The sequence below is a fragment of the Marmota marmota genome, unplaced genomic scaffold (assembly GCF_001458135.2).
Source record: "Marmota marmota marmota unplaced genomic scaffold, marMar, whole genome shotgun sequence".
NCBI lineage: Eukaryota > Metazoa > Chordata > Mammalia > Rodentia > Sciuridae > Marmota > Marmota marmota.
Window position 1 is genome coordinate 4,229,875 of NW_025999924.1, and position 27,612 is coordinate 4,257,486.

Here is a 27,612-nt window from a genome sequence, read left to right on the forward strand (position 1 = left end):
TAATATCTACATTTAGAGTTGTGAGGGTTAAAACAAAAGTATCTAAAATTCCTGGATCATACCAGTAATCGACAAGGAGTAACTATTATTTCTAATGATAATTATTTTATCTTATGTGCTGGAAGCTAACTTGTTAATTTAATGTTGCAGCAGAGCACCTACTAATCTACAAATCTTGCTCAGATCAACATTTGGCACTTCCTGACAAGAAGTGACAGTGATTTCCCTTGTTCTTAAAGATTAAAATGGTTCAAATGTTAGATAGCTTTCTGTTACCATAACAAATATCTGAAATAAATCAACTTATAAAGAAGAAAGGTTTATTTTGGCTTACAATTTCATAGGATTCACCCTATATGATTAGTTGGCTCCATTGCTTGGGTCCTGCAGCAAGGCACTACAACATGGTAGGAGTGAGTAGCTCTTCTCCTGGCAGCCAGGAAGCATAGAGAGAGACACAAAGGGGTGAGGGTCCCAATATCCCCTTCAAGGACAGACACCAATGATCTAACTTCCTTCTTCTAGGCTCATCTCTTAAAAGGTTCCACCACCTCCCAATAGTGCCACTTATTGTTACAAAGCCTTCAACATATGGGTCTTTGAGGGATGTTTCATATCTACACTGGCAATACCTATAGACTAGGCAAACAATTCACAGCTGCTTATATTCCAGTCACATCACTGCTTCTGTCTCAAAACCCAGTACATGATACCTCCTCTGCTGGTCCCTGCTCCACACCCACAAATCCAACAAGCTCCACCACCCTGACTATTCTCTACCTTTGGAGGGAGGGTCATTCTTTGCAGTGAGTGGCAGTTCCAGTTTATTGGGAGGCCATTACTTAAACAAGCAGGCTTGGAGGAGAGTAATAATGGGATGTCAAGGCAGCCATGATATACAGCGAGCTGCTTGCTTATTTTCTAATTTCTCCTTTTTGGTTTCTAGGGAGTCTTATCTCTTCAATGCTAAATTACCTCATTGGCAGTAAGTTTGTAAAGCCTTTAGGGAAGCACATGAACTCCTCTTAGGGTACTAGATGATAATTATGTATCCTAGAGACAGGGTATGAGTTACAGAAGAATATATCTTGCCAAGTACATAACCATTACTGACCTGTGTACCCTTTCCTTTTCTATGCATTTTCTGCCTTTCTCGGTCCTGCTCTATGCCTAGGGAAGCTGACTATCACCTGGATTTTCTACCCATGTGGTTTCTAGTTGGGTTTGGCAATGGAAGTCACTAGCCGGAGCTCAGATGGCAGGAGAAGAAAGAGGCCACTGTCTCTTCTCTGGGAGTAGAGGATTTCTCCATACCACAGCTCTTGTGGACCTGGCCGCCATAGCTCTTCCTCTCATTGGAGATAGTTAATATTTTTTTAAGTCTCCTCTGCCTTCAGCTTTGAGGGCAGTGGTAGTTTCCTGCCATGATAGTCTGAAGGTGCCGCACTATCCCATTTTCTTATCTTTGCCAACATTCTTGTAAATAATCTCTTTACAAGTCTCTTTCTTTGAACCATCTGGGAGGGATTCCATTTCCTGCCAGGAACCTGCCAGGGCCCTGCTACATACTGAGATCCTAGTTATCTATTAGGTTCTGTACAAGAAGATTATTCACATAATCCTCCCTACCACCCTGTGCAGAGGATCACAATTACCACATTATAAGTGGGTAAACTGAGGCTCACAGAAGTTACATGGCATGCCATGTCATGTAGACTTACCATGCAATAGAGGTTGCTAGCCTTGCTCTATTCTATATAGAGTGCTTCTGCATCTGTAATCCACATAGCAACTTCTTTGAAGATGGTCCATGAAGTTTTTAATTTCATAGGTGAGGAGTGGCCTGAAGATACGAATGTTACTTGGAATAAACACCAAGAGATCTAACACAAAAGGCTTGGAGTTCCCTAGCCCCTGTTGGAATTAAATCTCTCTTCTCCTACTCACGTTAGCTTGAATTCACAGGAAAGGGCAATTGCTAGGTGAACCTATTATGTCAATGAGCCTGACTGGAGGAGATGAAGATCTAACAGGAGTTTTTTTTTTTTTTTTCCTGGACCAGTGATTTGCTGCCCTAGGAATGATAGAGGGAAGGAGATGAAACATTTGGTGGACCACATCAACATGCTATCAAGCGGAATCATGGTTTACTCTACTTGCAAGATCCTCCATTTCCATATCTGCTGCCCTCTTTTTTATTTTATTTTTTTTAAATTTTTGCCTTCTCTTTTGTGTTTCTCTATATCTTGTGCCTATAATTTATGCAGTAACTTCTATGTTTCTGTCTCTCATTACCATGGAGTTTTTCCTCTATGTCCAAAGCCATCTCAGTTCCTGTGAGTGTGCTGTACATTAATGGAAATCACCATGCATTGGGACTGGAAGACCCAATAAACAGAATTAAGTGATGCCTGTCCTCTTTTCTCTGGGGCCTTTTCTCTCCACTCCTATTTTCTTAATACTTTCCACAAAGCTTATTTTTTTTGTTTTGTTTTTTAAATAGCAAATACATTTTTATTCAATATTTTTAAAATATAGACTTTGTGGCAACTTATAAATTTCAATAATAATAATAATAATAATAATAATAATATTTTAAACCAAGAAAACAATATGACCAAAAATTCATTCACAGATGCAAAGCAGTATGCTTTGTTTAGAAGTGGTTCAATTTGATGCATAATTTGCTTTTAAAAAGATGATTGTTGGGGTTCGGGTTGTGGCTCAGTGGTAGAACATTTGCCTAGCATGTGTGAGGCACTGGGTTCAATTCTCAGCACTGCATATAAATAAATAAAATAAAATTCCATTGATAACTAAAAAAAAAGATGATTGTTTACAATCATCTGTATTACTATATATGTATATATACATACATATATATATATATATATATATATATATATATATACACACACACACATATACAATCAACTATATAACTTAGTTTTGTCTAAGTTCTATTCATTAAAAACAAGTTCTTTCAGAGAATCCAATTTAATCATCTTGTGCTTTTCTTCAGTGATTTTCTCCAAACAGTGGTAGAAATACTCCTTGAGGGACAAAATGCAGTAAACTGTTCTTGATCCTAAGGAAGCCTAACTTGTAAAGCATGCTCAGTTTGGAAAGTAACAATGTGACTGATAGTAATTAACAACAGTACTGAATGTTATTAAAAATTGACAGCTTTAGGTATTTTTGTTTTGGGTTTCTTTGGTTTAGGTGTATCCAAAATTTCTTCATAGTCTGCACTCATCCCCTTTGCCCAGCAACCAACTATGATCATTTGATCTGAATTCTGACTTTCAGGACAATCTTTCTTAAAGTGTTCCACAGAACCACAGAGTTTGCAATCATTACCATCAGCATAGAGTCCTTTGATTATGGGGACATGATTGGGACAGATGCCCCATTTCCCCACAAACAAAAACATTTTGCAAAAGGAAATTCACCAAGAGCTGGGTCTACTTTACCCTTGCATTTGGTTATTTCATGCTCTGCGGACTCTCATCAATAACATATTCTAGTGCCCATATCTTGATTTTCTAGGGCAGCTGGGCAATCTGAAATTCCATGGCCAGGTGTTTATAGAGGAAACATACCATTGCATCTTTCTTTGCTGTTTGTCTTTTTAATCATCTTCCTTGCCATCATCTTTCTTTAAAGCAACTGCAGTTTATTCCATTACTTCCTGGCTATCCGTTGCTATCATCTGCCCATTGTAAACCATCTGTGAGTTCTGTTTTAGGTATTCCATGAATCCATTCACATCTTCATTGAAGTACTATTTTTTCTTTTTTGTTCTTTTTATGTTTTGCTTGGGGTGCATCATTTTTAAGAAAGAGTATATTAACTTCAAGTTTTTTTATGATTTGGTAGATTTTGGCTTGTTCCCTTCAAGAACCCCTACTTCATGTCCTCCCATTGTGCTGCAAGCAAAGGTCTCTTATTTTGTGTGGTAGTAACTTGTGCCTACCTGACCATGTTGCATCAATCCCGTGTAAATCCTCTAGAGGAGTCAAGTTAGCAAGCAAGAGAAGCCTGGCCCCCCCAACCTCACAAAGCTCTTTTGGCCCTTTGTTCTAAGCAGCATTCAATATGCATTTTACAGTACGTGCTTTTTAAGATAAAAAATTATAGCTAGGAAGATTTCTGGTAGACAGTTACTCAGCAGGCCAGGGCATCAATATGAGGTATTTCTTCCAGTAGCCTGATTTCTGTGGGGATAGAAGCCAGGTGATATAGCAGAAATTGTACAGGGTTGAGGGCTTCCTTTACCTGACCACTGAGCTGAAATCCAGAGTGGGAGACTCACTTTTCTAAATTTCATCAGAGAACTCCCTGAATCAGGCTCAACAATGCAGACTCCTGGGCTCCAGACCTATGGAGGGGGATCCCTGGAAAGAGCTCAGCATTTCAAACAGGCTTTTACAGGGGTCTCCTCTGTGCTCTAAATCCAAAAGCCACATTTATTATCTAAATAATTTGAGAAAGTTACTGAACTTCTCCTCGAGTCTTACTTCCTTTGTCTGCCAAAAGTAGAGAAAACTTCTCTCATAAAGGTGTTAGAAACATTTAAAACAACAGACACTAGTATGGCAGTATGTATAAACGTGGATGTATAACCAATGTGATCCTGCAATCTGTACACGTGATAAAAATAAGAATTCATACCCCACTTGAATCATATGTATGAAATATGATATGTCAAGATCATTGTAATGTTTTGAGCAACCAATAAAAAAATCATTTAGTCTTTTGTCCAGAATATTTTAACACTTAACAAATAAATAGTCATTTTAAAATAAGTCATTAACATATATTCCATGCTTGTATAATTATATCAAAATGTATTCTACTGTCATGTATAACTAAAGACCAATAAAACCAATGATCCTTACATAATAAAACTATTGATAATTTAATATTCACATTGACTAGCATTTAATTTTTAGTAAAGAAAGACTACAAAAGATGACTTTAAAAAGCATAACTAATTAGATGATCTGAACTACAGTTTGGAATATCTAGAAGATGTGTATGAGTTTGCTATTTTCTGTTTCATACAATCCTGCAGAAAAAAGATGTATGGTAGACAACATATGATAATCCATACATTAATGCTTTCCAGAAGATTCTATTTTGTGCTTTACCTGCTCTTTATCCTCTTTCTTTTGGAATTTTGTCTGAATGTCCCCTCCACCTCCCCGAAAGGAGACACGAGGGGAATTATTTAAGGAAATGGTTTCATATATTTCTCACTTTTTTTTTTTTTTTTTTTTTTTNTCTAAGTGTGTATGAGTGCATGTGAATGTGAATTGTGTGTGTGTGTGTGTGTGTGTGGTGCTGGGGATTGAACCCAGGGCCTGGAGCATGGAAGGCAAGCACTCTACTGAGCTACATCCCCAGCTCAGTTTCATATACTTCTGATGGACAATCTAATATGTTGCATATGAAGACATGAAAAGCGCCATGATTTTTCACTACTCTGCTGGTATGGAAGAGTCCTTCAGTGAATGCTAGAGCAGAAGGTCTTACATGTTAACATACATCCTATTGAGGAACTTGCAGCTGGCGATGGCCTCTAGAACCTGCAGCTTGACACCCTGTATACACACTTGGGAGAAAGCATGGTTTCAAAAAAGGGGAAAAGACTTTTTTCCTCCTCTAAGAATTAAATTTGAATTGTATATTAAGGCGATATCCAAGATGAAAAAAGAATGCAAAGAATGAAATAACAAACTAGAAATGTAAAATTAAAATCATGGAAATCTAACTGAAGTAAAATATTATGAGCACAAAACCAGGAAAATGCAAATCTATTACCAGTGATTCCTCTACCTGGATGATCACCAGAAATACACAAATGCTTTTAAAAATTTGTAGATCTTTGGGACTCATTCTAGACATACTGACCCAACCTCCCCAGAGGTGATGTCCGCAAATTGAATTTTTAAAAGAGCTTTACATTTGGGCTTAAGTAGCACAGATTGTACCTGTAGTCTACACATGCATACCTGTAGGCATATGGGCATACTTATGTGTATATGTGTTTTTATTAATTTATTCTGAACTCTTCCTGTCAATTACAAAAAAATGTTCATAACTCTTTATTAGAAAACATAAAAGAAGCAAAACTTTCCCAAGAAGTGAATTCTAAAAGAAGCCACTCTTTTGATATTGTTTATGTAGGGTTCTGGGGGATCAAGTAATAGGATAAACTTGGGGGCTCATTTTAAGTCTGGCACTAAGCCTTAGGGTCCACTGAGGAGTTTGAAGCTGTGCATCTCTGTGGAGTGATCCAAATATTTTTTGTTCTTCCACTGACTACTGTCCTGTGGCAATAAGGGTCTTTCTCATGTTCAAGTATGAGAATTTTCAAACAATAAAACAACAAATGTTTTCAATTATTGCTATATGTCAGCAAATATGACAAGCAAAATAATATCAATTATGAAATATGTTTTTTTATTTCAAAAATATTATTAGTCTAAATTCTACAGTTTGCTGTTGTGTCTTAATAGCACATATATACATAAAATCACAGAGATATATGTACATATACTTAATACTGCAGTGCTTACAAAAGAAAGAATCAGAACTTGATATACTTCAATCTCTCATTAAAAATGGAGTTTTGAGATATGCTTTAATTTAAAAACACTATCTTGTTGGAGTTTGTTTTAAAACTTTTTGATTTTGAAACAGTGAAATAGAATACGAACTACAGTTTGTATTATATTTGGCAAATACAAATTTTAGTTCATACAATAAAATACTTAATGGATTTTGAAAATATCTTTACAAACTGAAGTTTATTTTTCATTTTAAATTATTTGATAAAAAAACAAAATAACACATCAAGAAAATGAAGTGACTGAATGCAGAATTTAATAGTTACCATGGTTTCAGTCAAATACGGCTCACTCATTTATTTGTACTGGTATGTATATATATACACAAATTCAATACAAGAAAACTTTTACTGCATCTATTTCTGGTTCTGATTATGATTTTACTTCATAATATTAAGTGAAAATACTTATGTGGTCTATGGGAAGAGCTTTTACAAAACAGTCTGCTCTGGTGGTCAGACTAGGTATACTGCTGCTCCCTTCCACATCCCTTCTCACCAAAATCTGTGTTTCTGTGGTTCAAAGCTGATGCTTCTGGATCTAATCTCCTCTCCACTCTTAACTGTAAAAGCATTTGTCTTTATGGCTGTCTTCATACTCCTTCCCATTCTCCCTTTCCTTTTTGTAAAATTTCTTGCTGATGCCAGACATGGTGGCACACACCCATTATCTCAGCAGTTCAGGAAGCTGAGGCAGGAGGATTACAAGTTCAAAGCCACCCTCAGTAACTTAACAAGGCCCTAAGATACTTAGTGATACACTGTCTCAAAATATAAAAAGGAGCTGGGGATGTAGCACAGTGGTTAAATACCCTAGAGTCAAATCCCTGGTACAAAAAGAAAAAAAAAAAATATTTTGCTGTTTACCATGCACTTGGCTTCTCTAGATGCTTGGTTCTACTAAGACTGCCAGCCAGTGAGCATGCCCTTCCCCTCTGCAGGATGCACTCACCCTGCATGCCAAAGAACTTTTGCCCCTTGTGGTTCTAGGGCTCTTATTGCCAGCTGCTTGGAAGCTATTCCAAGTCATCAACTTTACATGTTCCAAAGCAAACAGTTACAGAACCTTGCCTATATTGCTAAAGCATTAAAATAAGCTCTGCTGGTAGACTTAATGAACATAAAACAGAAGAGGCCTGCAGTAAAACAAAACAACACAATACAAAAACCCAACACTCTCATTACCATCTAATTTCCTCATATGTTAACGTTTCAAACCATACACACCGCCACCTCACATTTATTTTTATGGTACTTGCTGTTTAAAAAGCTGTTTCATTTACCTGATTCCACTTGCTTTTCACAACAATATTATTGTTAGTCATCGTGGCCAACATTATCTCCATTTTAGAAAGGAGTAAACTGTCAAGATGACCTATCTACTATGGGGAAGGTTAGCAGTGGAAAGAAAAACTTTCCTGATACCAAACTGCTCCTAAGTAGCATCACAAACCTTTTTTCCACTACATTGCAGCAGGATAGCTCTGATTTTTGGCAAGAAAAATTTAGTGAATATTGATTTTTCATTCTGATTTTCTAGTTAGAGAAAGATTACCAAGGAAGTCACAGAACAAGGGTGGTCACTGTGCAGGAGAAGTTTATTATTTGGTAGAAATAGCTCATAAAATGTTAGGTGTAAGTGAGTTAAATATGCTCTTACTTCTTACAGTTTCATGAAAATATTGTAATCTCATATAAAAAAATCAAATTTGGGAAACTCTCACTTTAAAATATATAATATCCAACAGTTTAGACCCATTTATCTGAATACTTGAATGTATAGTCTTTTCAGTACAAAGAGACCTTTTTTTTTTTTTAAAGAAACCCTAATATTTTAATTTAAGCATCGGATGACTAAATGGCTTCTTAGAATCAGAGGGTGAAAAGCCTACTGGTGGATGTGAATGATGTTTCAACAAAAATATTACCATTGGAAATTAAGTATTTATAAATCCTTCTACATCTGAGCCTACTCTGTTTATTCTTCAACATTCATCCCAACTTTTACCTTCTTGAACATCTTGTTTTATCCCCAGATAGATGAGGTATATTTCTCTCTGCACCTGCCGAGACTGGCATTTCCCATTTTGTCCAGCTTAATTGTTCTTCTTGTAACAACCCACATTTTCCCTGTGGATCTGCCCTGCTTCTCTGGAGTCTCATAATGTTGGAATGGGCCAACTCTCCCTGATAGTCTGTGGGAGCCTGCGGTAGAAGACAGTCAAGCAAGTCTCCTTGGGCATAGTGGGGTGGGTTCAAGGAGCCCAAACACAAGGTTTGTCTAAAGTTTCTGTAAGACAGAATATTACTTTGGTGGACTAAGAGCTAGGAATTGGAATCTGGGTTTGTGGGACAACCATGGGGAAAGGGTTGCCTGAGTAAAGTCAGTTTTGAGGCAGAGCAGAACCAAGGCAAGGGAGAGAGAAAAATTAATCCAGGGAGACAGAGACCTTTGTTGTCACCATTGAACTTCTCGATTGACTTATGCCTGTTGGTGGACCATGTCTGGACTCTCCAGTTGTTTGATCCAGTGTCTTCTTGATTTTTCCCTTCAGGAAAATTGAGTTGCATTTTCAAGCATAAGGGAGGTGACTCAAAACAGAGTAGGAAGGAAGAGCATGAGAAGAAGATTACCACGAAACAAGGAAAAGAGGAGGGAGGGAAAGGGAGGGAGAAGGGGAATTGCACGGAAGATGGAAGGAGACCCTCATGGGTTCACAAAATACATATAAGATGGTGTGAGGGGGAAGGGAAGAAAAAAAGAGAGAGAGAGAGAAGTGTCACAGTAGAATGGGTAGAGAATAGTGATGGGAGGGGAAGGGAGGGGGGTATAGGGAGGGCAGCAGAATACAACTGACACTAGGATTGCTGTATGTATACACATGGATGTATAACCAATGTGATCCTGCAATCTGTACATGGGGAAAAATGAGAATTTATACCCTATTTGAATCAAATGTATGACATGTCAAGATCATTGTATTTAGTCTTGAGCAACTAATAAAAAAGAAAAAAAAGATGTGTAGGAAGAGGAGGATCCCATTTAATTGAAAATACAGAAAGTTCTGTTTGGATATGTTGAGTTTGAGATGCCAGAAGGATACTAGCAGAAGGAACTGGGGATCAGTGGAATTAATGGGTCTAGACTTTAGTAAGTCTGTGAGGGGAGATACCTATTTGTCTGCACATTAGGATCACCTGGGGAGCTTTTCCAAACCAGTGATGTCCAGGCTGTATCTCAGACCAATTTAATCAGAAGCTCTGGGTGTAGAAACCAGGCATCAGTATGTTTTAAAGCTCCTAAGGTTGCTATAACTTGAAACCAACAATGAGAAATAATTCCCCAATGTGTCTAGAAAGTATTTCAACTACTGGAAAATTCAGGCAATATATCAAAATATTTGGAGACTTAATTATTGACTTAAGGAGTTGTTTCAATTTTCCCAAGAAAATGGTGTATTTGTAAGTCCCTTTTCTCATTTGTTCCTATCTTGCAATTCAATGAAAAATTCAAATTAAATAAATATAAGTGAAACGAACATGAACATGGACTTTCTCAGTTAGCTGGATCTGAGTTCAAACCCTGCCTCCTCCATTAGTTAACCCTGGCTGAGATACCATACTTCTTTAGTCTTAGTTTTTCTGATTTATAAAAATGAGAAGAAAGCTAACTTTGAGAAGGCTGGGTGATGAATGAAATAATTCAAAGAAAATACAGATCTAACTACTCTGCAGTTGTTCAATGTGTCAATATTAGCTTAAATAAGGTATACGGTCACATGTACAACAATACGAGTAAATTTCTATTATTCTGCAGCTAATAGTCTTAAGGGTATTTGGTCTGGGGTTTACAGCTATCCCTGAGTATATACACGGCATTAGAAGCTTCTGTCACCAACCATCATGGTTTTATAGCATTTTCACCTTGGTTAATGTTGTGAGAAGAATGGATTCTAAATGAGGCAGCTGGTGCCCAAAGCAGAGCAGCAGTGATAAGGCATAACAAATAAGACAGTGGTTCCTATCTCTCTCTCTCCTCTCTCTCTCTCTCTCTCTCTCTCTCTCCCACCAAGGCCTGGCTTAGCATCTAAATTTTATCAGCCCAATTTTGTATTTAGACTACAATTTCCTTCTCTCATGCCTTCTCATGACTATTTCTTCTCTCTAGGCTGCATACTTTCACACCCCCTGCCCCCACCATACATGTGCCTTGTTTCCTAGCACACACCCCTAAAACCAGCCTGTTTCTTTATCTCAAAACTCTTCCCCCTCATTTAGTGGCATCATCTGGTTTTGCAGATATTTTTCACAAAACCTTGACAGGCATTAAACCAGAGAAACCCCCTTAGGGAAAAGGGAATATGATACATTTACATACCATTATCCAAAACATAAGATTTCCACAGCAAGTATTGCTTATTTGCGATAATACCAAAATACAACCACCTATTTAACCTTGTGGCATCTTTCAAGAAAGCTATGATTATGTAAAGGCTTTGACAGTATTTAGTTCAAAGAGAACATTATACAAAAGTGAGAAAATATCCCTCCTTTCCCCATCACTCACTGTTCAATACTATGCACTTTATCAATGCATACAAAACGTATTTTCCACTGAAAAGTGTCCTAAAGTTTTTATCAAATCTGTCTTAAGGTTCACTAAAGCAGAATCCAGCAACAATTTCACAAATAGAAAATCAAATACACATGAATGCTTTTGTTCCCAGTATAGACAAGTAGGATTAACTAATTTTCTTTTCATTTTATCATATTATAATAAAACCCCAAACAATAGAATTCAGCAGTTCTCGTTTCAGGGAGAAACAGCAATAAAATGCACTGGACTCACCTGGCAGGAGAGGAAGGCAAGGTGGTGGCAGTGCTGCATTAAACATATGCATTAAACACAAAACCATCTTTGGCTGTTTTTCAAGACAGAGAGAGGCAGGGGTGCTGCAGAAAGATACCGTGAACTCCTTATATGGAAGGAAGCCAGGCTGGAGCAGCATGCAGAGCGAGCTGGATTAAATGTGCAGATTAGGGGAACAGCTTGCTTTATGTACATCAGTTAAGTTCAAAGCTTTCTGGCCTACTGTTAATAGCAGGCTTGGTGAAGAAATAAACAATGACCTGGTGACACCAGGCTGGCAGAGACAGGCAGAGCTGCTCTCGCTATCTGGCTGGCTCTCTTCCTTCAACCTTCATTTTTGTTACAGAGTGCTGTCTTTATCTGGGGATTTATCTACATTATCTACTTTTGCACAAAAAAGGAAAGGCTTGATCTCAGTTTGGTCTGGAGTGCCTGGCCAACAAAAGTGGACAGGCATGTTCAGAATGACTGGGAAAAGGAGTTAGATCAACTGATAATCTAATAGCACTGACTAGCATCATTACCTGAGGAAAGAGGGAGCAATTCCTGCAATTCTAGCCACAGAGCTCTCAATAGTCTTCAGATGCAAATGCAGCCATTCTCATGAAAGAACTCCAAAAGTGTCAGGTGTCATAAATGTTACTATTATTGTAATTATTATGCATGGTATCCGTGCTAGTTCTCCATCACTGTGACAAAATACCCTAGATAATCAACTTAGTGGAGGAGAATGTATTTTGACTCTTAGTTTCAGAGGTCTCTTGATCCTGTGGTTTTGGGGGCTGCGGAGAGGCAGGAATCATGATGGGGACCTTGTGGTAGAGGAGGCTTCTCACCTTATGGGTAGCCAGAAAACAGAGTGGGCATGAAGGAATGAGGATGTAATACCTGCTTCAAGGGCATGCTTCCCAGTGAACTCACTTTCTTCTACTAGAGACCACCTCCTAAAAGTTAAACCACCTCCCAAAGCACCACAGGCTGGCAACCATGCCTTTAGCAAATGGCCTTTGGGAGACATTTGAGGTCCAAACCATAACCATTTCTAATGGCAATTCTGGTCCCAGCTCAGAAAGGTTGGTAGATACATCCCTCTGAGATCTGTATGTAGGTAGAACAGTTTTTTGGTTTTTGTTTCCCTCCAACTCTGCTCTTGATGGTTTATATCTAAGCTGAACTCCTACCTCCTGGGCCTCTTAATTTCCTTTCTGCTTGCCACCAACATCCTCAAAATGACAGAGGCTTTTTTACCTCTGTCCCAAGCAGAAGTGATATATTTATCTTTCCTATATGGATCTTTCCTATTTGGGGGAAGGAGACATAGAATAAAACTAAGTGTGCTTACTTCTCACATAAGCAGATGTTCTTATTTTGACACATGGGCTCATGGTCTTCCGGGATTGGGTCCCTTTCCTTTTCCTGCCCTTGCTCCCACCCCCCCCTGTTGTGTCACCAGGTGAGTTCAGTACCTCAAGGGAGCCATGTGGTCCAGGAGAAAATAAAAATAACCTGGATGTTTTCCTGAATTTTCTTTTCCAAAGCCTAAATGTTTGAGAGAACTTAGGGATTTCATAGAGATCTGTACTGAGAGCCTGGAAGAATCATGGACTAATACATGAGTTAAGTGAGTTTCTCCTGGGCTGTGGGCTGGGGGGCGAGGTAGAGAAGAAGGAAAGAGGGGGGGGGGTCTATGCAGAGCTCCTCTCTCCTTTTCTACCTATGAGGGGGCCACTGGTAAAAAGGATGTTAGGTCAGCCCACCCCTCCCAATGCATCCCTAAACCCTGGACTTCAGAATAGGAGACAAACTTGAAGATGGAGTTGGGGTTCAAAACCTCAGGAAGGGCTGAGGTTTCTACTTCTTGTCTCTCTCCTTATTACTTTTCCTGTTTTCCTTAATGACACTTTGATGACTTCTCTAGTACTTAAAGAAAACGGAAAGTTATATTGAGCAATACTTTTCATACTTTGATGTCCTATATCCTATGTCCTACTACTCAAAGTGTAGTCCATGGACCAGCAGCACCACTGTCACTTGGGAGCGTGGAGAAATGCAAATTTTCCAGCCTCTTCTCAGACCTACTCAATCAGAATCTTCATTTTAACAAAATCCTCAGGTGACTAAGTCCTCTCATCTGGTTTACAGCACTCCAAATTGTGAAGGCCTGAGTCTTTTACAAAAAAAAAAAAAAAAAATGCAGTAAAAGAAGTAAAAAAAGGGAGGGGCAATTTTATCAAAAGAAAAACAGAGAGAGGTTAAATAATTCAGAAAAATAAATGCAGGTTTGTCAAACTGTCTTGTTCATTAGAATCACCTGGTGATTTGGGGAAGCATTTAGGAATCCCAATGGCCTGGCAGCATCCCAGACCAGTACATTCGGATGTTCTGTTAGTGACAAAGCACCACCAGTTACATTTACAACTCCCCAGATGTTTCCAGTGTTCAGCCAGTTTGGAAAGTCTGGAATTTAGAAGACTTTGGCAATGAAGAGAGTCTAAATTCTGGGTTTTCAGGATGTCTTATTCTCAGGGTTTGCTCAGGACTGATCTGGTTCTAGAAATTAAAGTCTATGTCCCAGGAACTCCCCTCAGTCTGGAGCAAGCTGGGACAGGTAGTCACCCTTGTTTTCAGACACAGAATCCAGCCAACTACCTACCGCTGCAGAGTTGAGTCCAGCTTTTCATCCTTAAACCTTTTTCTCTGGTTTGCTGTGGGATAACCCTGGACTTGGATGAGTCATGGGCAGGCACAGCTTTAAGAGTGTGGTGAGACAGATCATCCTGCATGCTCCTTTAGAACTGAGACACACTCTTAGATAAGTTCATTTGCATCTCACAGGGCACATCAAAGGGAGCAAAGGATCACTGAATCTTTTCAAGCATAGTGATGAGGTGATGGGAAGAAGGATAAGGGTGAATACTCTCTTCTTACATTCACCCTTTAGTCTTTCCAAGTCCTCCCTCCCTTCCAGCTTAAGGGATATATCTGGTAATAGGTGGAAGGTCATTTATTGGCTATTATTACTAGGCTTGCAACATCTGTTTTCTTTAATGAAAAAGCAGCCCTACATGCAAATCCAGGGTCTCCAAAATAAAAATGTGATGGCGTATATTCTGCATTCCTCATTTTTGAGGTGGGTGAGATTTTCTGACGTATTTATTTATAAGAAATATTTTTAAACAAGAGAGGCTGATGGACCTTCACCTTTACCCAATTGAGGAGAGCTGGGCAGGCAGAGGTCTGCCTATCATGCCGGACCTACATATCCCTGAGCCTCACAAGATGAGAACCAGGCACTAATTAGAGTGCCTCTAATAGGTCACTGGCAGACTCCCTACACATAGCAGAAGACAGTTCTAATTTCCACTGATGGGTCTCTCTACAGACTTATATTTTGTTTAAGGCAGCATGAAAATTCTCTGTTGATCATGAAAGGATTTGTCAGCCAACATTTAGTCAAAAACAATAACTTTTCGAGATTCCTGGCTCACTCATGAAATCTAAAGGACGTTATTGTTAGAAGATAACAGGAAAAGAGAGAAGAAAGAAAAAAAAATGATGTTTAATCCCCAAATGCATTCTCAAGCTATACCTTGGCCATGTGCCCAAACATGCCCATAGGACAAGTGCCTTCATGGGATCACAGAATGCTTATTAATATATTTACTTTAAAAATATCTGATCCAATGCAAGTACTCTATGGAAAACTCTCTGCTTTTTATCTCTTAGTACTTTGTGAGAGAACTACTTAAGATATAATATTTTTATGTGTTGTCATATTAGCCTCAGCAGAAGCACAAATTATTTATCCAGAATATATCTTAATAAAATGATTACAATCCTTTGCAAGAAAACACAAATTCATTTTTGCTATGCTACGTACAAGGAATCTTTTTATCTAAACGATTCACACATGTGGTCTTTATTCCTATACTGCCAATATCCAGTATTGTAAATGACTGAAATATCAATTTGGATTTTCTCAACATAGAAAAACAAGGTAATAAGAATTTTTACTTTGCTGAGCTTGAGGTAGAGATATTTAAAAAAAATAGTTTTTGTTGTAGATGGACACAATACCTTTATTTTTTTAATTTATTTTTATGTGGTGCTGAGGATCAAACCCAGTGTCTCATATGTACCAGACAAGCGCTCTAATCACTGCACAACAACCCGAGCCCAAAGTGAAGATATTTTTTAACCTTTAATCTGAAAAATAGTTCCTTTGATGAGCATACCATAGGAAATTTTCTTAAAAACCTTATCTGTATTACAGATACGATTAGAAAAATATTTGTTTTTTATACGAATATGAATTGTGGTAAGGTCTCACTAAATTAATTTCTAACAAAGACAGGATGAAAAACGGTAGGAAACAAACTCATTCAGACATACCACCACTACACTGATGATAAAACATATCTGTAGTGAAAGGGAATAGTTATGAATAGGTAGTGTTAAAGGTCAACATTTCCAGGAAATTGAGTGGGATGATGTAGTTTTCTACCAGGAAAGAACTGAAGCCACTGAAATAAATAACATTTTAGGACATAATGTTCAATCAAGGGCTGTTACAGGGGGAAAAACTTTCACATTTTAAATCTGAAAGGCAATTGTAGAAACTGGCTCCCGAGAAAATTCTCATCATTCAATCTTTTGCTCAGGTGCAGAGAGCTATGAATGGTTTTGGGGTGTAAAACTCACATTCCTAGTGAAGTGCTGATTCATAATTGCATGACTTATGTCCCAGCAATATTTTAGAACTCTCAAATACATCATACTTCAGACATACACATTTAAAAATTGTTATCATCATTGAAATGATTTTGAACAGGAAAAAATAAAGCTTAGTTTTCATGTTTGGGCTGATTTAGGAGAAAGCAGCTTATAAGAGTCACTAAAAAGGAATACATTATGTGTAACTACAGGAATAAATATTTAACATTTACTGGCAAAGACTAGCAATTATATAAACAGTGGGCACAATGAGTATTCCCATTTGGAGGTGCTACTCAAATACTGTGTACAAAGTATTTAAAGAAGTCATTGAGAAATTCTGAGCACAACCTAAGGTAGATTTGAGTTGGGGCTATTAGAGGAAGCAGAGGAGCCTGCAGATTTTAGATGGGAGTCTAAGGCATCACACCATTTCATGTGACATGCGAGCATGGAGAGAGAGAAGGATCACTTGATGCTGTTATGGTTTAGATTTGTAGTGTCCCCCAATAGCTCATGTGTCAGGCAATGTAAGAACATACAGAGGTGAAACGATTACATTATGAGAGTTGCAACCTAATCAGTGGATTGATGCACTGGTGGATTAACTGGGAGGTAATATAGGCAGGTAGGATACAGTGGGAGGAGATAGATCACTGGAGGTATGACTTTGGGGTTTATATTTTGTCCTTGGTGAGAGGAGTTCTCTCTCTCTCTCTGCCTCTGCTTCCTGTTTGCCATGTTCTGAGCTGATTTTCTCCTCTACACCCTTTGGCCTTGAGAGTGCCTCACCTCTGATCCAGAGCAATGGAGTTGACCATCTATGGAGTGAGACAGTGAGCCAAAAAAACCTGGTTCTTCTCTATGTTGTTCTTGTTAGGTATATTGGTCACAGCAATGCAAACCTGACTAAAATATATTCCTCTTCCAGGCCCTGCCTGCTTAACCAGCTGAAATCCAAACCTGTGATTAACAGTAGACACTTGGCAATGTACAGGTGGTGACTCCTATCTATTCTCTCACCAGAACTCTATCATATCGTTAGTCATGGAGATAAGGGGTGAATAATGCAAATATAACCATGACATGTTTTTCTCCCTTAGGAAGATTTCAGTCCAGAGGAGTTGATAAATTGCAGATAGTGAAAAGTACCACAAAATTTTAATGAGTAAAATCTGGTACAGTTTAGTTAGAAGTGAGAGTCCAAGAGAGATTTCATGTGGCATGTTTGAGCTTGGCCTTGAAAGATAAGTAAAATGAAACAGAGATAGGAGTCAGGAACTAGGGTAGTAGGGAGGGAGGGAGTAAGCAGAGTACCTTTGGGCTCTTCCTGGGCTAGACTAGAGAACTAGAGAGAACCCCAGTGGGCAGAATAGAGGAGATAAGAGATACAGTGTATGTTGAGATTACAGGGGGCCCTGCATGCTAAAGATGTAAGTTTAATTCTACAGGTAGTAAGGAGCCACTGACAGAATTTGAGGAGGGAGATAACATGAACAGAGTAGTGATTTAAGAAGGTTAACCTAGGGAAAGTTTTCTACCTCCCCTTTATTCTTTTTCAACTAAAAATTAAGCCTTAATATCTTTCAAGAATAAACACACAAACACACATATTTTATTTAATTTTTAAATTTAATTTAATTTATTGCAGTGCTGGGAATTGAATCCAGGACCTCAGGCATGCTAAACAGGCACTCTGCTACTGAGCAATGCCCCTGCCAAAGTATTTATTTGTGCAATAAATTAATCTGTTTGCTATGAATCTAGAATGGAACTAGGTAGGAACTGAGAAAACAATTACTGAAATAATATTCAGGTGAAAAATCTTGTTTACGAGAGGAAATGACTGGGGCTGGTAGTAGAGCTCAGAGCTCAGTGATAGAGTGCTTGAAACTAGTATGCATGAGGTCCTGGGTTCCATTCCCAGCACTGAATGAATGAATGAATGAATGAATGAATGAATGAACACAGAAACCAAATTAGGAAACTCTTAAAGTCTAGGCAAAAGAAACAAGCCAAAATTATAGCAGAGAAAGAAACACATCTGCATTAATTTTTGATCTCTTACATCTACACAGAAGAGGACCATTCTTCTTGTTAAAGAAGATGTGTGAACAGTTAATCATAGCGGCCCCACTGTGTGAAGTCAGGTGTGATATTAATGAGCATTTTTGCTGGAGATTTTTAATTTGATTTACATATTTACTTTTTTTAAATTTTTTAGTTGTAGTTGGACACAATATCTTTGTTTTTATTTATTTATTTTTATGTAGTGCTGAGGATGGAACCCAAGGCCTCATGCATGCAAGGCAAGTGCTCTACCACTGAGCTACAACCCCAGCCCCATATTTACTTTTTTAGAAGAATTTATCCTTGAATAGATAAAAGATGCAGTTCTAGTCAACAAATCATATTTCATATAATTATGCCACAGTGTATTTTATTGTCATGTATAACCAATAAAAATAAACAATAGAAAGGAGAAACAGAGCTGGTGTATAATTCAGAAGAAAACACATTGTAATCCTAGAGATAAGAGAAGAGGATCTGAATGAAATTATTACCATTATAGAGATGAAGATTGCTGTACAGGAGATAAATAATAAAATAATAGCTACATCATGGTAGTTACAATTTCTTTGCAATGGGGTTCCCATTTTTAGCATGGTTTTTAGCAACTCTTGTTTTCAAGGAAGAGTTTTAAACTCCACTTAAGACTCCAGCAGATTTTGGACTACAGATTAAACTAGCTACAACCTGGCCACTCCAGATACCTGAGACAGGCTCATTCTGACCAGGGAGGCAGAGAGCTGCTGTATTCAACAGCCATGAACTCCATTTTGCTGGCTGCACTGGAAACATTGAGTTCATACAGGTAATACTCCAAGCAAGTACATAAGCAAATATCAAAATTTAGACACTAAGGTTCCTGGAGACAGGAACAAGGCATTGAGACTTAGAGGATTTGAGGAGAGACAGTGTGTAAGTTACAGATTAGTGTTATATCCTCAGAGAGGAGGAGTTGGAGATATACTGACATCGAAGTAGTATTTATAATAATAATAATTAAAAAATCTGTTTTATTTAAATTATAATTTGCTATACTTAAATACATAACCTATTAAACCCCAGGTCTCTCCCATCAGTGAGTAGAAATGTATGATCCTTCCAAGTTCTTCCAAATCATAATGCTTTGATTTCTTAGGAAACCAAAATTTGGAGGCACTGTCCAAATTATTCATTCTAGAAATTCATCTCCATTCAGGATGGGGGACTGTGTCACTTAGTCAGAGTTCCTGTTCCTTCTCCTTTTGTAGTCTCAATGTTTTAGAATCCACAAGCCTTACCCGTTATTTTGCTGTTTGACCACTTGCTCTGTTGCCCATAGTTTATTTCGAATAGCATTTTCATGACACTACTGACCTCTATGCCTCTACCCCTGGATACTTTTCAGCCTCAGGCAAGCAGGAAATACCTTTCTGGTGTTCATGACTATTTGAGTGAGAGTGCCATACCAAAGTCATTGGGCACCATCATAGTTCTTTCCCTTTTTCCCACAGCATCTCCATTCCTGTAAGCAAAGTGTTCCCAGACAGATCTTTCTAGATATCTGATTCTAACTGTGGGATACTATGAAGTTATTGTCTGTATTGCACCTTAAGAAATGTGGCTAACACCACGTACGGTGACACATACCTTAATCCCAGTGGCTTGGGAGGCTGGGGCAGGAAGATTGCTAGTTCAAAGCCAGCCTCAGCAATGGCAAGGCACTAAGCAACTCAGTGAGACCCTGTCTCTAAATAAATCACAAAATAGGGCTAGGGATGTGGCTCTGTGGTTGAGTTCCCCTGGGTTCAATCCCTAGTAACCTCCATTCCCCCCAAAAAATAAATGTGGCAAAGCCTATATTTTAATGTTTTCCAAACATTTCATGATCCTTAACCTCTTCCAAACTCATTGTAACAATTAGAAAGCTGTATCTCCCAGCCCAGTTCTGGCTCCTCTAAAACCCTCCTGAAAATCTTATGTATCTATCTTTCCAAATATCTCTGTTTCATCCTTGATAAGTTCACAAGTCATTCTTTGTAGTTGTTATAGACCTTCCAAAACTCTGAGTTACAGTGTGCCTTCTAGGCTTGGCCATATAAATATTTAGACCTGACAGTGGACACAGTAACATAGAGACAAGAGTCTGAATGAGAGTTAGAGGAGGTCGGCTTTTCTTTGTGACTTTGCTTTGCTGGCACTGAATTGGATTCTCCTCTTTAAGGCTGACATTCTGGGCTGCCTGTGTTTGCAGAGCTTTCTCCAGAAAAAAAATAGCATGAGCCCTTACAGTAATGGTTTAGTAGAGAGAGAATGAACATTATTTAATAAATGATTGTTGAAGGGATACATGAGCTGCTAAAGATGACACTGTGCTTCAATCCTGCCAGACAGGGAGAATAATGGTATTATTAATTGAGCAAGGGAAGACGGGAGTTTCCACAGACTTGGAAGTGAGCGTAATTAAGTCAGGTTTGGACATGCCAAAGAAGTGACTCTTGGGGTCATTTGAGTGGAATTGCCAGGAGGCAGTCAGAGATAGGGAACACTGAAGAAGAGTCTCAATTTAAACCATATATTTGAGAGTCATTTACAAGGACATGATAGATGAGCCATGGCTATAAATAATCTTGATTCACTACCTTGACACTCTGGTTGGGTGTGAGAGGCAGAAAAATGGGCAGGCAGGATAGTGTGGTTGGCACATCTCATCTAACGATGAGGCTCACTCCTAATTCTTCATGGTAAGTAGGACTGGAGAAGCAAGCAAGTCTGAAATGATAGGTAGTGCCAGAGCCCATTCATGTCTTCAATCTTTTTGAACTTAGGAAGAACTGGATTCATTGAGATTCATACCTTTGACCTTCCTTCATTCCTTTTTTTATTGGGCATGACTATATAAAAGGAAGTGAAGGAAACAACAAGCTCCCAGATGACCCATACAAGCCTGCTCTCCTTTAGCAGGCCTTTAGTGACTCTGAGATTCACAATTTATAAACCTGATTAGACCAAGAGGGTGAAATCCTGAAATCCTAAGTCGAGTTAGCAAAATCATGTTGAGATATGTCTAAGAACTTATTGCAAGATTTCATATAATCTTCAGAGAAAAATCTGCTCATCTGGCTAATAAAAAATCTCACTTTTAATAATTTCTCCTCCAAAATCCTATAAGATTTGGAGCTAATAATTCTTAGCACACAAATAATAAAACTCTGAAGTGCAGGAAATAAATAGGCTGTTTTTTTTAAAAATAGAAAAACAGTTTTAATATGCATGAGAGTGATTTGTTTATTAACCAAATTTAAATTAAGCACCCACAATGTAGGAGCTTTGCACAAGAGTTAGGGATTGTAAGTCTGACTAATGGAATTATACAAAAGGCATGGTCCTTCCACCTCAAGAAATTCTCAGTCTTCTGAGAGATACAGATATACACATTTTCGTAATTAAGTGTGCTAAAATTCTAGAGTATATATGAATTGCTATCGATACAGACATATTAACTCTGATTAAGGACTTTGGGCAGGCTTTGAAGTAAAAGTAACATTTGAGATAGTTCTTGATGCTCTAAGAAGATTTTTGAAGTGGTCAAGGCTGGGTTGGGCATTTGAGACAAAGAAATGCTCTTAGTAAACACAGAGTTTGGCACTTAGTTGTTTGGAGAAAGAAGAAAGTTTGGCATATAACATCAAGAGAGTTGCAGAAGGGATTGAGAGACAGAACTTCAAGGTCTAAAATAGCTTAGGCAAAATTAGCTCTTATCCTGGATGAAGCAGCAGGATACCCCTAGAAAGTCTGAGATGGTGTCAAAAGCACCAATGAGAAATGATAAGGATGTGGATCACAAAGAGAAGACGGTGAACATTCCTGAAGTAGAACTATTGAGATCCAACACATGAAGTGAACATTGATTCTTAAATTTCTATTTTGGATAACTGGATAGCACAGCTAAAGTCCTAGAAGTGGCCAAATATTATTATTTCTCTATCTCTTCCTGAGTACAGAGCTAAGTTCCCAAACTCTTGTAGTTAGGTAGGGTCATGTGTCTAAATTTTACCCAACAGAATGTGGGCAGAAGTGACATACACACCACTTCTCTCTCTCTTCCTCTTCTGCAGCAATCTTCCAGGACAGAAGGAGTTTGGCTCTAAAAAGTGCATGGAGCAAAACCTCTATGCCCTTGCAGGATTGCTATGGATGAGGACAAGCAGCTAGGGTCTATTGTCTATTGTCATAAGCCACTAAGATTTTGTGGTATACATCTTTCAGCAACAAGTACTACTACCGAGGAAGAAAAAAAAAGGAGGGCTATAGTGTGAATAAGATAGAAGATTTAGAAGAAAATAATAGAATATTTTACCAATATTGAAGGAAAGTGCAGAAGTGCCCAGGTGCTCAGGATTTCAGCAGAAAAATGGGTTTAAAGCTTAACAGAGCAACTAAGGCTATACTTGTTATACTTAGAGATCCTTGGAGTATAGACATTATTTGAAGTTAAGGTAGCAAAAAAGTGCTACTCTTAGACTGAGATGAGGATACAAAGGCAGAGCTCTAAGGGCAACAACAAAATTAAAGGCATGAAAAGAAGATGACCACTCATGAAAAGTTGGGGACAGAATGTTATGGAGGAGAAAGGCAAAGGAATATTATTTTATTAAAGTTAGCTACTTACTTGTCATTTGGCTAAAATAGTAGGTGCTTTTACATAAACCTATCAGGCATGATTCTTGAAAATCCATTGACATGGACATTTCCCAATTTAGGAATTAGGAAATTGAGAGGTTGCATGACATTGATAAGCTTATGCATCTTATAATGTGAAAGCAAGGATTTAAATCTAGACCTGACTGCTTCAGACAGTAGGAACGACCTAATCTGTGGCTGAGAAAGTGATATACTGCAAGAGAACCAGGAAAAAAAATTGACCTGTTTGTGGGGAAGAGGGCTGAGCAGAACTGAAATGGAGTGGTCACAGTCAAGGAACCATGGGTAGAAAAATCAGTGTGTGATTCAATATACATAGTTACTAAGCAGGCCAAGCAATGCCCAAAGCAAAGAGAAAACAAAATTTGAAGGGAATTGTCAAAGTGTAGAATTGCATGCAGGAGTTCAAGGCTGGGAATTGGGGAAATCATGTTCAATGCTTACCATCAGCATTTACTCACCCTTGTAGAGATGGGTAGGCCAGGGTCAGGCCAAGTCTTTATCAATACACTTAGCCATTCTTCGAAGAATATTGAAACTGGTGGCCTGCAATTTCTATATGACTCAGATTTGTTTTGTTTGGTCCATAGGTATTTTTAAAAATTTAAGTTAGTTACCAACATTTAAAAATGGAGACGCTTCAATTAAAACTTCCATTTTTAGGATTCTCTTAAATAACTGAAAGGCCTGAGAGCTCTGAGCCACCTTTCCATGTGACACTTGTTATGTGGAGGAAGAAGGATCTACCATGTCTTTCGTTTCAGCTGCCTTCACTCACTCCCATGACCTGTCAGTCCCATAGGGTTTCAATTTGCAAACCCTGCTCAAAGGAAACCCCCAAAAGAAGCTGCCATCTCTGGGGATGCTGTGATTTCATGGCACCTGCTGCACGAGATCCTCCTACTCAGTATGACTTTTAATAGGGAAAGACACAGTTGGGTTTGCTGTAGCCCCTTGCTGTCACAAGCTGCCCCAGACACTCAGCAGAAGCCCCTGGGTTTGGCATGGGTGACCTCAGCTAAAGGAGTTTTTCAGAAGAGCAGTAGAGAAAGAAACTAGATGGGATTAAATGAGGACAGAGTAGGGAAGTAATGAGTGAAACTGCCCTCGCACAAATGTGGTGGCAAATGAGGATGCAGTAGTGCATGCCTCCTCTCTTGGATGGCTGCGATGGCCTCCTTCCCAGACTTTCTTCTCCCCCCTTTGCAGCCTGTACTCAGCTCAGCACTGCAGCCAGAGGCAGCCTTTTAAATACCTTGGATCACTTCACTCCTCCGCACTAACCCTTTCTGCAAACTTCCCGATTTCCCCAGAGTAAAAGCCAAAGGTCTTATTCACAGTGGTCCACAAGGCCCTCAAGACCTGGTCCTTCAGCCCCATACCCAACCATATTACCGCCCCTCCCTCAGCTCCACCCTCACAGGCTTCTTTGTTGCTCTGTGATTCATGCTAAAATCACTCTGCCAGTCAAAGGACCTTAATACTGGCTGTTCCATCAGCTCTACATGCAGATTTTCTACCAGGCTCACTCGTTGGTTCCTTCAGATCCTCCCTTTAATATCACCTAAACCTGACTGCTCTATTGAAAGTAGCAACCACACTTCCTCCCTAAAATACTCTGCCCCCTTTCTCTGCTCATTTCTTCTCCTAAGTGATTTATAAAAAATCCATTTTAAATTTACTTGTTTCTCCCATTAGGATTTTATGTGCTTCCCCTCCATTAATGGGCAGAAGTTTTAAATATTTTCTCCCACTAATACCTCCGTAGTGCTGAGAATAGTGCCTTGAACTCAATAGGTTCTCAATACGTACTAACTGGAGGATACAGAGACAGAGAAGCAGGGACTTAAGTACATGTGGGGTATTTCCATCTTCTAAAGTGTAGAAGATGGAAAGAGAGATACAGAAGTCAGAGCACATAAAGGATAAAGCATGATTCTGGAAGAGACGGGAGCAGATAGATTTTCAAGTTTAGGTGAAAGAGCTGGCCTTGAAAAGGTAGAAAGAATTCATTCATATTCATTCTCTCTCTCTCTCTCTCTCTCTCTCTCTCTCTCTCTCTCTCTCTAAGAAAGCAAGGATAGGTCCTAATAACGGGCTAGGAAGAAAGGGAACCCAACATGTACCAATCCTTAATGCATTCATTTATTCATTAAATTCATTGTACCCCTGACATGTTTGGAGCTTCAGGGGTGTTGAAGTGATACCGTCTATTTTCTCTCTGAGGCAGCAGCAAGGTCAATAGCTGAGAAGGAGGGGAGAGAAGAGTGACAGGAAGGTTCAGGAGAGTGGAAGGAGTTTGGAACAGCTGCTCTGGACACTGTAAATGGAAGGTGGTTGGAACACATGAAAAGACTGCTTGAGGTTGTCATGGTGCCAATTGGCATGGGTACCTAATTTTCTCCAGCAGCATTTGCAGCCTGGGAGCAAAAGCAGATGAAAGCAGATGGTTGGAATAAATTGGTTCTGGGGATTGCTAGGTGAGGATGCTATGGGAGGACCAGGCAAAGGGGAGTCGACTAACCTAACAGTCCACTGCCTCTCCACCTTGACACTACTCACCTGATTTGGAGGGATGCCACTGATTGACAACTGCATCTCCTTCACCCAGGGGCTCTTGAATAAGTACTGGCCTCCATCAAGTATATATAGTATGAATTGCTCCATAAAATTTGAATATCAAAAACATTGGATTCCTATATTTTTTCTTCAATTTTATTTTTATTGTACATAATAGTACACAATAGAATTTATAATTGTGCAGTGTAGTGTTATTCATTATTACATATTTGTACATGCTCAAAATAGAACAATATAATCTGATCAATTTTATTGCAATGTAATTTCTGATAGAGAATGACTCTAATCCAACTCCAAGTTCATTTGGGAGAGTCCCTTATTAAGATTCTCAAGAATATTCCTCTACTACTGGAAGTGACTTTCTCATACCTCATTCCCTATGCAAGTCTCCATTGTCATAATTTTGGATACTAATTAGAACCAGTATTCTATTCTGGGCCAGATCTATAGCTGGGTAGTTTTCTGGTCCCAGGCTCACCTTACCTTAACTTCTTAATGTGACAGGTTTATAAAATTCCCATAAACTGGGACAGGTTAGCTTATTGCACTATTGACCTGACCCTCTCATATATAAAATCACTATGCATACCTGAGTAGTACTGCATGTCTGTTCTTCTCTTGGGAGTATCTCTTTTAATAGATTTCTGGGTTAGGATCGATCATTTGGTACATGAAAAACATAAAATGCCTACTTGTATTGGTTGCCCTTCCTTCCTGCCTTGAACCTGACCCTTTTACCCTGGCTTCAGGGCCCTGTGAATGCATAATATTTTTCTTTGTTACTTCAAAGTATTTTACTCTCCACACATTTTATGGTTCTTTGTATAAGTCTATGATTTTTTTACCTGATATACAAAGTATAAGCAATTGAGGATTTTCAATATATGAATGCTGGAAATGAGAATGTAAGATTTAGATTGTTATTCGAACTAAACTATGTGGAATAGTTAGAAGTATCTAGAGTCCAAGGGAATACATTGGGGTATACTTTTATGGTATGTCACACCAAAGGGCAAATGCTATGAGCTTGCCCTCTTGTCTTGTTTGTACTTATGACAATAAAAAGACTTATGGGGCCCTGGAGAACATTTTCTGATGGGTGAGGAGAGTGGCTGCCACTGTGGTGTATTAGTCCCTTTCTTAACACAAAGAATCTATTTCCAGTATTGATTTTCTGCTCTTCTACACAAAATAAAGAGGCTACTTAGACAACAGTACCCTCTCAAAGTTCTCCCTATCTGGATCTCTAACTACTATGACTCTATGTTACATACCATAATTAGATTTATAATTAGTTCATATCTTGATATCCTTCACTAGTTTCTTATGTTAACAAAATACCATCATCTGCTAGTATGAGATTTAGATTCCAGAACCCCCTGCAGATATCCAACTGCAGTGATGCTTAAGTCCCTATGTAAAAAGATGTAGTATTTGCATATAACCCACACATCTTCACTGTAAGTCATATCTAGATTACTTTTAATACCTAATACAATGTAAATGCTATGTAGGTAGATGATGTACTATATTGTTTAGGGAATGAAAACCAAAAACAAAACAAGTCTGCACATGTTCATGACCAGTATGGATGCATCCATGATATTACTAAGCACCTCAGCAATAACATAAGGTTTTCAATTTGTGATTAGTTAAATCTATGGATGGAATACCTGTAAATTTATGGAGGGTGAGCTATACAACCAATTCCCCTGATGCTGCCATTCAAGAATGTGCTTATCAAACCTATGCTTGCATCCCATTTCTAAGGCCCTATTAGCCAGTATGTTTCACGTTGCCATGCCTGGAGTTAATGTGAAGGGTCTTAAATGCGTGTGAGTACCAAGAGGCAGTATTTGTAGGATACCAACACAGCCATCTATGACATTTTCTTTGCTTGATCAAGCAGTATTTCATTACTGCTCTTTTCTATTTCCACATTAACATTGTGAGTTTATCTTTCATTTTCTTTTCATGCTAACAAATGGGATTACAATGCTTAGCCTTGAGAAGCTGACTCTCCCATTAACATCTGCCAAGAGAAAAGAATCCCAAAAGAAAAGCA

At 38.6% G+C, this 27,612-nt stretch overlaps 1 protein-coding gene and 1 pseudogene across 2 annotated transcripts in view; both read right to left on the reverse strand.

The window, feature by feature from the left end:
- Positions 1-27,612, reverse strand: part of Rab3c (RAB3C, member RAS oncogene family) — a 254,568-nt gene that overhangs the window by 58,572 nt on the left and 168,384 nt on the right. The window lies entirely within an intron of this gene.
- On the reverse strand, positions 3,017-3,984 carry LOC107151945 (annotated as a pseudogene).